Source organism: Lepidochelys kempii, chromosome 9 (assembly GCF_965140265.1).
Source record: "Lepidochelys kempii isolate rLepKem1 chromosome 9, rLepKem1.hap2, whole genome shotgun sequence".
In the NCBI taxonomy this organism is placed as follows: Eukaryota; Metazoa; Chordata; order Testudines; family Cheloniidae; genus Lepidochelys; species Lepidochelys kempii.
This window is the reverse complement of record NC_133264.1, coordinates 35,181,172-35,193,893: the sequence shown is the minus strand read 5'-3', so window position 1 is coordinate 35,193,893 and position 12,722 is coordinate 35,181,172. Positions and strand designations below refer to the sequence as shown.

General features: G+C 38.4%; 1 protein-coding gene across 1 annotated transcript in view; it reads right to left on the bottom strand.

Moving 5' to 3' along the window:
• Positions 1-4,521: 4,521 nt before the first annotated feature.
• The window catches only part of IRS1 (insulin receptor substrate 1), an 86,288-nt gene continuing 78,087 nt past the window's right edge, over positions 4,522-12,722 (bottom strand). Inside the window, exon 2 of the mRNA XM_073359899.1 lies at positions 4,522-5,551. The gene's annotated coding sequence lies outside the window, so the exon portion shown is untranslated. The remainder of the gene's footprint in view (positions 5,552-12,722) is intronic.

Genomic DNA, 12,722 nt, shown 5'->3' with positions numbered 1-12,722 from the left:
CTATAAGTACAATACAGAAATGAGTTTCCATCACAAAAAACAAGACAGGCACTAAAGTCTCTCAGAGATGCACTGAAAACAAAGGGCTCAGATTTAGAACTGCTGAAACATACTTGGGCTGAAAAGCAGGACTGGAAGGAACGAAGAAAGGATACCTAAGGCGTATTGCTGGGATGTGAAAGAGAGCTGAACCAACACCCTACTGTAGCACTGTATCTTGCAGGAACCTCCTTTGATAACCATTGTCAAAAAGGAACCAACTGAAACATTTGGAAAGCAGCATTTATACTCAACAGGTGTGTGCAGCAGGGGACTTAGCCTGTGCTTTACCTTACTACTACTGACCTCAGGAATCAAAAAGCTTGATAGCTAAGGGAGCTCCACCAGTCTATAGCTAAGGAGATAAAAATGAGGATATCATGCACAAGTTGTAGTGTTAGAGAACATGATGTCCCTTGCTACATTACATAAAATCACTGGCTTCAATATCATTCCTCTGTAGGAAGTGGTTAAAACACTAGTGACACTTTATAATAAATTATTATCGCCAAAAACTAAACGTATATATTTTATTAGGTTTCCCTGATTTGAAATTATTTCACTGAAAAAACTGAACTTTTCAAAAGCAAACTAGGGCTATCAAGTGATTAAAAAAATTGCATGATTAATCGCAATGTTAAACAATAATAGAATACCATTTATCTAAATATTTTGGATGTTTTCTACATTTTCAAATATATTGATTTCAATTACAACACAGAATACGAAGTGTATAATGTTCACGGTATGTTTATTTTTTATTACAAATATTTGCACTGTAAAAAATAAAGAAATCGTATATTTCAATTAACCTAATACAAGTACTGTAGTGCAATCTCTTTATAATGGAAGTTGAACTCACAAATGTAGAATTATGTACAAAAAATAACTGCATTCAAAAATAAAACAAAGTCCACTCAGTCCTACTTCTTGTTCAGCCAATCGCTCAGACAAAACAAGTTTGGTTACAATTTGCAGGAGATAATGCTGCCCACATCTTGTTTACAAAGTCACCTGAAAGTGAGAAGAGGCGTTCACATGGCAGTGTTGTAGCCGGTGTCTAAAGTTATTTATGTGCCAGATGCGCTAAAGATTCATATATCCCTTCATGCTTCCACCACCATTCCAGAAGACACACGCCCATGCTGATGACAGGTTCTGCTCGATAACGATCCAAAGCAGAGCAGACAGACACATGTTCATTTTCATCATCTGAGTCAGATGCCACCAGCAAAAGATTTATTTTCTTTTTTGGTAATTCGGGTTCTGTAGTTTCCGTATCAGAGCGTTGCTCTTTTAAGACATCTGAAAGCATGCTCCGTTTTTGGAAGGCACTTCAGATTCTTAAACCTTGGGTCGAGTGCTGTATCTATCCTTCGAAATCTCACATTGGTACCTTCTTTGCTTTTTGTCAAATCTGCAGTGAAAGTGTTCTTAAAATGGACATGCGCTGGGTCACCATCTGAGACTGCTATAACAAGATATATATGGCAGAAAGTGGTTAAAAAGAACAGGAGACATACAATCATCCCCCAAGGAGTTCAGTCACAAATTTAATTAAAACATTTTTTTTTTTAAACAAGCATCATCAGCATGGAAGCACGTCCTTTGGAATGGTGGCCAAAGCAAGAAGGGGCATACACGTTTAGCATATCTGGCACGTAAATACCTTGCAACATCGACTATAAGAGTGCCATGCGAATGCTTGTTCTCACTTTCAGGTGACACTGCAAATAAGCAGCAGTCAGCATTATCTCCTGTAAATGTAAACAAACTTGTTTGTCTTAGCAATTGGCTGAACAAGAAGTAGGACTAAGTGGATTTGGAGGCTCTAAAGTTTTACATTGTTTTGTTTTTGAGTGCAGTTATGTAACAAAAAAAAACTGCATTCGTAAGTTGAACTTTCACAATAGATTGCACTTCAGTACTTGTATGAGGTGAATTGCACAATACTATTTCTTTTATTTATCATTTTTACAGTGCAAATATTTATAATAAAAATAATAAAGTGAGCACTGTACACTTTGTATTCTGTGTTGCATTAGAAACCAATATATTTGAAAAAGTAGAAAGATCCAAAAATATTTAATACATTTCAATTGATACTTTATTGTATTCTAAAGGATGTCAATTAGAAGAACAACTGAACTGTCTCTTCAGACAAAACTGAGCTGAAAGGAAGATTCTCCAATAGTCTACTATTTAAATATGTGACAGACAGAAGGCAGCATTAGACGTTGCCTATAACATGAACATACCTTCCTTCCTGTTCTTAAGTGTGCCTTTATTGGAAAAGGTTTAATATTTGAGACATCTGACATTTAAAATGCTAACAAACCAGGTTAATGTCAAAGACAAAGGATCAGGATTTGTTTACAGTTCTGTGGTACGTGTGCCAGCTCAGCAGCAAACTGAGCTTGACTACAGCAATCCTCAGAACACAAGGTGTAAATGGGGCTAATACCACAGGAGACTGGTTCAATCTTTCTCCAACTTCAGTTCCATTCGTTCTCCAATGGTGGTGGGAAACTATTGCTAAAGCCACATATGAACGGACTTCTCTACTGTAATTGTCCCAGTCAGCTAAAACTTGAAATATAGGCAGCTTTCCTTTGAAAAAGACTGAAGGCAAAACTAAGCCAAACCAACCAGGGAAAATAAATTTGATGTAAAACCTATCCCATTTGTTCAGTTTAGTAACTTAAGAAATGAAAAAAAATCTTTTTTGTAATGGACAGAACAAGAGAATGCATAAACAAACAAGATAATACCACATTTCTTGAAAAAGTTTATAAGCTTTAATATAATAGAGTTTCCTTCATGATGTCTGAATTTTTTTAAAGTAAGTTGTGGAATTTACAAGTGTAAAAAAAAAGGAGAAAAATTATGAGATTTAAATTGGTTACGAATGCATTTTACTTCATGAGAATTTTCAATAAATATTTGCTGAAATAGGGATTTTTATTTTTACTAAGAAAAAATAAGCACCAACATAAAAACAGTTAGTGCTAACTTTGTTAATTTATTGTATGCTTAACAGTGTTAATTGCGACAGGAATGGAAGAGTGCTCTCACCCAACACATTCCCTTCCACCCAATATAATGACAAATGCTGATTTTTAAATTAAATTGATTAAATTAAAAAGTCAATACCCTTACACAAGTTTTGTACATAGATATATGTATTAGAAAGGGTAGTCAATACTTCATTTAAAAAAAAAACACTTCAATGTAGCCTACGGTAGCTACAACCTATTTATTTCAGTAATTGTTAGAGCATGCAAATTATCTGAAACAATGCAGAGTGCATTGGTCACGAAATACTAAAGCATCAAGGTTAATTTATCAGCAGCACTCGCCAACATTCAGCAACTGAATTAAATGCAGCAAACACTCATGTTAATTTGATAAAACAAAGTTGCGTGCCAGACATTTACTTTAAAACACATGCAAGTTTTCACTGAAATTTAGATCTGTAAAGAAAAGCATAAGGAGTCCAAGGTGCAACATAAATGAAGAAAGGTAACTTAGGTTTACAAGTGTTGGTCTGACATTTATGTGGTTTATGATATAGTCATTAATGTTTCTTTAGTAAAAACCACGTCAATGCCTTTCAAGAATAATGGAACAAATGCGAGACTAGATTGGTGTTTTCTATCAGAGACGGGAAAAGAAAAGGGTGCCTTTTTCTAGCACCAACTTCTCTGGAGAGAGGCTTTCTGTGGGCAAAGGCAAGAATTTCAAAGGCAGCATCCTCTTCTAACTCTGCCTATCTTGAAGAAGGATGAGAAAAGAAACCCATTCCCTGTGGGCTCAAGGGCCATACTGCAGAGACATCTACTGTTCCAATGGCCTGTCTCTCCTTGGGAATGCACCTCCTGAACGGACAGTGGCCTAGAGCTGCTTAACATAAGCAGCAGAAAGGACATAGGAAGAACCAATACAGCTTCAAGTTATATTATTTCTTGACCATCTTTTCACATGGAAATCCAGAAGCAGAGCCTGACCTCTGTTGCTCTACCCCACAGCAAATTAGTGAAGCCCTGCAGGTGCTATTCATGGAAATTCACTGGATCAGAGGAGGACATAGGACAGTGCCACAGAAATAGCACTGCCCCACTGCCTCTTTTGCACACAGGGAACTCCCAAAAATTGTCTAGGCCACTTTTTTAAAACGAAAAACAAAAGTCCGGACACTGCTTCCAGTGAAGCCTGTGTGAACTTTTTCATTGACTTCAACGGAATAAGGAGGAGTGATAATTTCCTGGAAACATGAAGAGTATTAGTGAAGTAACGCAGAGATGTGTGCTCTCTGTTAATATATTGTATTACCTAATTATGCTTGAAATTTGACCTCTGAAGTAGCAAGCTCTATGGTATCCTGCCACCATTCGTGGTAGCGCAAAAAGAAAATGTCCATAGAATGTCTGAGTGGATGGGTAGAAAATTGAGACAATTTACTAAGAAAAAAAAATAAGCAGATAAAACAGTATCTAGTTTATTACGTATAGAAAGATTTCCAGAATTTACAAACACCCACATATTTCATTCCAGGAAGAGTTTTGATTTGAAGACTTCACCCATGGTTCTTTTTTTTCCTTTTTTCTCCTAATATATACACAATGGAAGACTTTGATTTCTTTTTTCTGCTTTTTGTAAGTTTCTGTGCAATAGATGAGTTCAAGTTGACACTTGTAAATACCATCTACAGTAAGTTTATCTTCATTTGAGTTAATACAGCCTATTTTACAAGAGGAGTACAAAATTATTATTTTTTCTTTTGGAAAGAATTTAGCTCAACATCAGGGTTATCTTACAACTGATAGTATCAGTAAATATGACTGTACAATCAAGGCCCAGGGGCCAATGATTCATATTATATTATTTTCTGAATTACAATCTTAAAACAAGAATAGTACCCTACTCTATTCTTATTAGCCTTGTTTTAAGCAGGTTCCCCACTCTGTTTACAACAGAATATAGTATACCTCAGTTCCACATCAAAAAAGATGTGCTGTAGGAAAAGTTACATTTTAATTAAAAAAGTACATGTATAAATCAAAACCTATGTTAAATATTTAATACTCTTCAACCAACATTAACAGTTTTGTATGTAATAATTTACAATGATGATTTGTCATACAGGTTTTCAGCAGCAAATGAAATGTAATGTATCACGTAAATGTGCTAGTACAATTCCCATTCTCACCATGACATAGTGGTGGGCACATCAGTTCACTGTGTCCAGCTAAGTCCTTATGGTAGAGGATGAAGTAATAGAGACTCATTGTCCAGGTGTCACAGTGCTTTTGCTTGGCACAACACAGAATGTGCAGTTCAGTCAACTAACTCCTGAGGTTTGTGTAAAGTAAACAAACTGAACTGGATGCATCGTACCCATCTATGGACGAGGAGGAGGATGTGAGGTCCTAGTTGTGATTCATGTAACATTTATAGTCTGGATACCCATGAGTAAAAAGAAGGATTTGCTGAGGTTGTATAGGTCATCATTCTGAAATTGAAAGAGAAAGAAAGTAACCGTATTAGGCTTGTAAACACACTGCTTATAATTACTGCTTTGAACAACACAAGTGACATGTGCCATTCGAAGTTCAGTCTTTAACACCTTAGAAAAGAATGACATACATAAACTGTACTCAAACATGTAACAATTACTAAAGCATCAAAGATGCTGAAAATCAGAAATATATTTTAAACATATTTGAGAGATTGACATATGGAAAAAAGAAAACAAGAGTGTTCATACTGATTAGATTTCTTGACACTAATTTCTATATCAAAGAAAAGATTATCCTTCTGGGGTCTTTTGTACTCTCTGCAAGGAAGTTTTTGGTTAGATTGTTGACCCCACTTTCCTGCCTACCCAGGTGCACAATTTCTTGTATGAAAAGGTGCCATGCAACCTCAACATGCCCACCACTGACCATTAATAAGTTATGAAAAACTATAAAAATGCAAATTTTGGACATTCCTATGGTGCCAGAAGTCAGGACCTATTGTTGATATCCACTGACGTTTTTTTAAAAATATAGTTCATATCATTGAGAGAAGACTGATGCCTCATCCACACGGTGTGTTAGTCTGTACTAGTAGGGTATAAATTCTAGTGTAACCCAGCATGTCATGCATCAACTGGCCCATGTTGATCCTGGTGGTATGCACTAGAAGTTCCCTAGTGTACCAGGACTACTAGACTAGAATTTACATCCCACTTGTGCGGACTAATGCATCATACAGACAACCTCTGACACCTCACAAGATGCTGCAGCCATAATTCTGCTTCTGAGCTTACTCTCAGTAGGGAGGTTATGACATCATTAAAACTAGGACTTTGACAAAAAGTGACCCGCCAGCGAAAAAATATTCCATAAACACCACTACTTTCTGTTTTACTTCTGGCCTAAATAGAATTTATAAGCTAAGATTCTGATTTTAACAAACGTGTATAATTTTCATAACATATACTATGTCTTAAAAAGAGAGATGAACAGTATATTTCCCCCTGCAAATAAAGACTTCCCACAGGGACACTGGAGTAAAAACTGAAAAGGCCTCCTGTCCCATACTCTTTCATTTCCCAAGAAACAGAATTTACTTTGTGTGGTCCTTCAAGTGAAAGGAAAATCTATCCTTGCAAATGATGCATGGTATGCTGTGAAAACTCCCTGGAGAATTCTCTCACAGATCTCTCATTTACTTTCAACTTTCTCCTGAACTCATATTGCAATCTACTGGAATGTTCCTACCAGAATATCTATATACAGCTTAACATAGCTTCACCGCTTTCAACTATGTTGGACCTAAAAATAGACAGTAATGCCATGCTTTATTAAAGGACGAGTGACAAAGAAAAAAATCACCTAATTTAAACGGAGAAGTAGTGAAATGCGCATGATTTGCTTTTCATTTCATATCTGGCTCTAATCCAGCATAGCTGAATGAATTTAGTGCAAGAACAAACTGTACTCAGTAGTATGGTCACAAGTTCCAACCTGCACAGTGGAAGAAACAGGAAGGGAAATGGACAATTTTTCCACTTATGTCAAGCTTCTTGTTTTGAGATTTTTCAATAAATAAATACAATGTTCAGTGTCAAAGCAATATATCATATCTATTATCTAATGTTTCTGTAATCTACCTAAACTCCCAAATCTGTCATGCATTACTTCTAAAAATCCCCTCTTGCTTCCCCCAACACAATCAGTACCATCAAGACTCTTTTGTGCAATCTCTGGGTGTTACTCTCCAGTCTTCTGTACACAGAAACTAATACAAGAGAAAAAGCATTTTCTGGAGACAGGGAAATTATTATCTAGTGAAATCATTCAGAAACTTCAACTGTCCTGAAGAAAATAGTAATTATGGAAGACTAGGTGCATAAGCTACCAAAACCTTTGGAAAAGTGAAACAAGGTGAAGGCTGGAGTAGGTTGTAGATCTAGGAATTTCTGTGACTCAGGATGACTGTCCAAAAATATATGGAGCAGTAACTGTAGTACGCTTTCAATGCATGTAAACTGGGGCTCTCAGTAGTTCCTTAGAAAAGCACCATGAAAAGGATACTTGTAGTAGTAGTAGTAACATGGGTCAGTTTCAGATCTATTACCACACTTTAATGTCTGCAGGGTTACAACAGGATAGGATACTCTTGTAAAGATTTCCTGAAAATTATCTTGTGACACTACTGTGACACCATATAAGCAACTTCGGTTTCCCTGTAAGATAGTTTGGAGCAAAGACACCATTTTAACTGGAGAATCTTTCAAGATCTCAGAACTCTGTCCATTTGAATTAAGCTTTTGAGTGTATCAGCTGTTTTTGAAACAGGAATGAAGAGATGCTCTATACTACATCCTTTGAAACACTTTTACATAGATCTATAAAAAAAGAGTTATCCCATTTAAGTGAAGAGATTCTACTTTTAAACAATTTGTATTGTTCATTGAGATCTAAAAAAATAAGGCAAAAAGTCCATATTATTTTGGTCTAAGTCTTCAAAATTTCTTTTAAAAAACCAAAACTATGTGAGTTACAAGGATTCTAAAGTAGGCATCTGAAACGTGTTACGCATGTTCTAAATTACAAAAAACATAACACACAAGTGACAAAAACATTTAGAAACATTGGATTCTCTGCTAAGGAAAGTTTTAGCTTAGACAGATGATTTTAAAATGACCTACTTATCAACTCCTTATCCCCCTTTGCCCCCCAAAAAAACGTATAATGGAGATACTGACAACCCATACTATAACTGCACAACTGTGATGAGTGGTCTGACTGATTCCACACACAACAAAAACAAAGATAACATCCCTACTGAAAGCAGACCTGCTTCCTCAAGGTCACTGTAATATCACCATAACTATATAGAATAAACAGGGCCTTAGATCTGTGTGTACACACATAAATTAGAACTTAGGAAGTGCACAACCATTAGGACTTAAAAACTTTATAGAGTATTTCTTGACTTCTGTGACAAAATAACTGAATTTATTATGGGAACGATTCCCATCTTGTGAGGACAACCTTGTCTGAATTAAATGGACAATACCGGGTCTCATCAGAAAGAGCTCCCAACATCAGAGAGATACCTGGTGGAGATAGCAGCTATTGAGAAGACAACTTTGACAGGAAATATAACACCACATCTCATAGGAGTTCTATCAAGTTAGCATCATAAGAACCAGAATGCTGGTTGACAATTGTGCTCTACAACCTTGTAGGGTGAAATCAGAGTAGCCCTCGTAGAGAGCCACTTAACATTGGGATGTGCAGAAAACCTCCTTTTACTTAAGAACATAATGTAGCGAACAGACTTTTTAGCTTGGACACTTGTGTCCTATTTAAAAAGGCCCTACTGGATGAACTCCAGGCAACCTCTAACCAACTTTAACATCACATTTAGCCCCTGGACTTTTCATTTGCAAGTAGAATAAGTTCATTTTATAGACTGCTTTCTAGGAGCTATTACTGTTGATAACCTGGGTCAATTTTTGTTTATGTCACGTCTTTCAAAACACAAGACAGTTAGGATGAGCCGGTCTGGTCCTGGATAGAAGACTGGCCCTTGTGATGGCAGATCTCTGAGTTAGTGGCATCAAGAGATATTACGCTAGGTTGATGGTTTATAAAAAAAAAAACAAAAAAAACAAACCCACCCAAGGATTTCCAGTGTTCCTCAGCTGAGGGAACAAACAAGAAAAATCACAGGACCTTTAACCTCAGCCAATGGACATGACAGGGTGAAATATGGATGGGATAAACAGGAATTAATGGATCTCTCTCACATGAGTTCTTGTCAGGGAAGCTTATCTATGCATGAAACCAGCATTCCCAATAGACTTCAATAGGGACTGGACTTTTGTTAAGGCACAACTTGTTTTTTCATTACCAGTGCTTTCATTTTTAACATTCCTCCAAGACAAGACTTTTATCTTATAGTATCCAATATATCCTAAGATGCTTTAGAAACTATCATTCTATATCTTTTCCTTTATCTATCTATATATATATATAGATATCTTTATTTATATCTGTATCTTCCTGAAAAAGCACAAGATCTAATCTGCACAGACACACCCCTGGAACCCTCACCTGGGATATTCTATCTACTACCTAAGATCCATAAACCTGGAAATCCTGGGTGCCCCATCATCTCAGGCATTGGCACCCTGACAGCAGGATTGTCTGGCTATGTAGACTCCCTCCTCAGGCCCTACGCTACCAGCACTCCCAGCTACCTTCGAGACACCACTGACTTCCTGAGGAAACTACAATCCATCGGTGATCTTCCTGATAACACCATCCTGGCCACTATGGATGTAGAAGCCCTCTACACCAACATTCCACACAAAGATGGACTACAACCTGTCAAGAACACTATCCCTGATAATGTCACGGCTAACCTGGTGGCTGAACTTTGTGACTTTGTGCTTACCCATAACTATTTTACATTTGGGGACAATGTATACCTTCAGATCAGCGGAACTGCTACGGGTACCCGCATGGCCCCACAGTATGCCAACATTTTTATGTGGATTTAGAACAACGCTTCCTCAGCTCTCGTCCCCTAACGCCCCCACTCTACTTGCGCTATATTGATGACATCTTCATCATCTGGACCCATGGAAAAGAAGCCCTTGAGGAATTCCACCATGATTTCAACAATTTCCATCCCACCATCAACCTCAGCCTGGTCCAGTCCACACAAGAGATCCACTTCCTGGACACTACAGTGCTAATAAACAATGGTCACATAAACACCACCCTATACCTACCTACATGCCTCCAGCTTTCACCCTGACCACACCACACGATCCATCGTCTACAGCCAAGCTCTGCGATACAACCGCATTTGCTCCAACCCCTCAGACAGAGGAGCTCTATCAAGCATTCTTACAACTACAATACCCACCTGCGGAAGTGAAGAAACAGACTGATAGAGCTAGAAGAGTTCCCAGAAGTCACCTACTACAGGACAGGCCTAACAAAGAAAATAACAGAAAGCCACTAGCCATCACCTTCAGCCCCCAACTAAAACCCCTCCAACACATTATTAAGGATCTACAACCTATCCTGAAGGATGACCCAACACTCACAAATCTTGGGAGACAGGCCAGTCCTTGCCTACAGACAGCCCCCCAACCTGAAGCAAATACTCACCAACAACCACATACCACACAACAGAACCACTAACCCAGGAATCTATCCTTGCAACAAAGCCCGTTGCCAATTGTGCCCACATATCTATTCAGGGGACACCATCACAGGGCCTAATAACATCAGCCACACTATCAGAGGCTCGTTCACCTGCACATCCACCAATGTGATATATGCCATCGTGTGCCAGCAATGCCCCTCTGCCATGTACATTGGTCAAACTGGACAGTCTCTACGTAAAAGAATAAATGGACACAAATCAGATGTCAAGAATTATAACATTCATAAACCAGTCGGAGAACACTTCAATCTCTCTGGTCACGTGGATTACAGACATGAAGATCGCTATCTTAAAACAAAAAAACTTCAAATCCAGACTCCAGCGAGAAACTGCTAATTGGAATTCATTTGCAAATTGGATACTATTAATTTAGGCTAAAATAGAGACTGGGAGTGGCTAAGTCATTATGCAAGGTAGCCTATTTCCCCTTGTTTTTTCCTACCCCCCCCCCCCCGACGTTCTGGTTAAACTTGGATTTATGCTGGAAATGGCCCACCTTGATTATCATACACATTGTAAGGAGAGTGGTCAGTTTGGATGAGCTACTACCAGCAGGAGAGTGAGTTTGGGGGGTGGGGGGTGAGAAAACCTGGATTTGTGCTGGAAATGGCCCACCTGGATTATCATACACATTGTAAGGAGAGTGATCACTTTAGATAAGCTACTACCAGCAGGAGAGTGGGGTGGGAGGAGGTATTGTTTCATGGTCTCTCTGTATATAATGTCTTCTGCAGTTTCCACAGCATGCATCCGATGAAGTGAGCTGTAGCTCACGAAAGCTTATGCTCAAATAAATTGGTTAGTCTCTAAGGTGCCACAAGTATTCCTTTTCATTCTGTATCTGATTTCTCTACACACAGAACCCTGATTAGCAGAACTGTCCAGGAAGTGATATGAGATCATTTCCTCCTTCTTTATTCATTATTACAACTACCATGATCCTGGAAGAGATCCTGAAGCACTTTGCCAGACCAAACACTAATGATCAGAGTGGAAAAAGCTGGCAACCATGTGCCAAGTAGGATTATTGTCTGTAGATCATACAATGAGAATATGAAGACAAGTCTCCTTCAGATCCATGGAAGACAGAAAACCTCTCTGTAGTCAGTTGTCAAGTAGACTTGAGAACATCCCATCATTAACAAAGGCTCCTGTAGGCAGTTATTCAGCGCTCTGCCTGAAAATCTGTTTTCTGTCCCCAATTCTCCCAGGCTAGAAATATAGTAGGATGAGGAACTGCCCTTGAGTTCCCTCTGCCAGGGAATGGGTTGTATTATTCGAATCTGTAATAAATGATGGTGGACTGCCTTCATGTCCTGCCATTTCCATAGTTGACTTGAGACAAAACTGTCCATTTGATTCTTCCACAGCTCAGAATCACCCCCTATGGACAATGTTCAGGAACTTAAATTTTGACCACTGGTGAGTACCTATTAGTTCCCAAAGTTAGAGAGCCTGGCACCAATCGGGGAGGTGGGGGTACTCAGGGTGAGGGTCTATTCGAGACACAGTTGGCAGAGTCTCATGAAGATTGCTCTGAAAATATCCATCATCACTTTAACTCCTTTCACCCCAAACTTGTTCCAACCACCAATGCAAAATGGTAATTTCTCCTGTTGTACTTCAGGGGCTCCTTCAACTTGCAATATGATCTGTATTCCTTTGCATTGTGTTTGGCAGGTGCCCGGATTATAACTTGACTTTTCTGATGACTCCATGACCACCATGTCTAGGGTGACCAGACAGCAAGTGTAGAAAATTGGGACGGGGGGGGGTAATAGGTGCCTATATAAGAGACAGCTCCAAATATCGGCACTGTCCCTATAAAATCGGGACATCTGTTCACCCTAACTTTGTCCCTTGCCTTCCATAACATTTTCCACTGATATAACAAGAAAGCATGAAGCCGATTTGTATAGGAATTTGCTCTCATTGACCAAAGA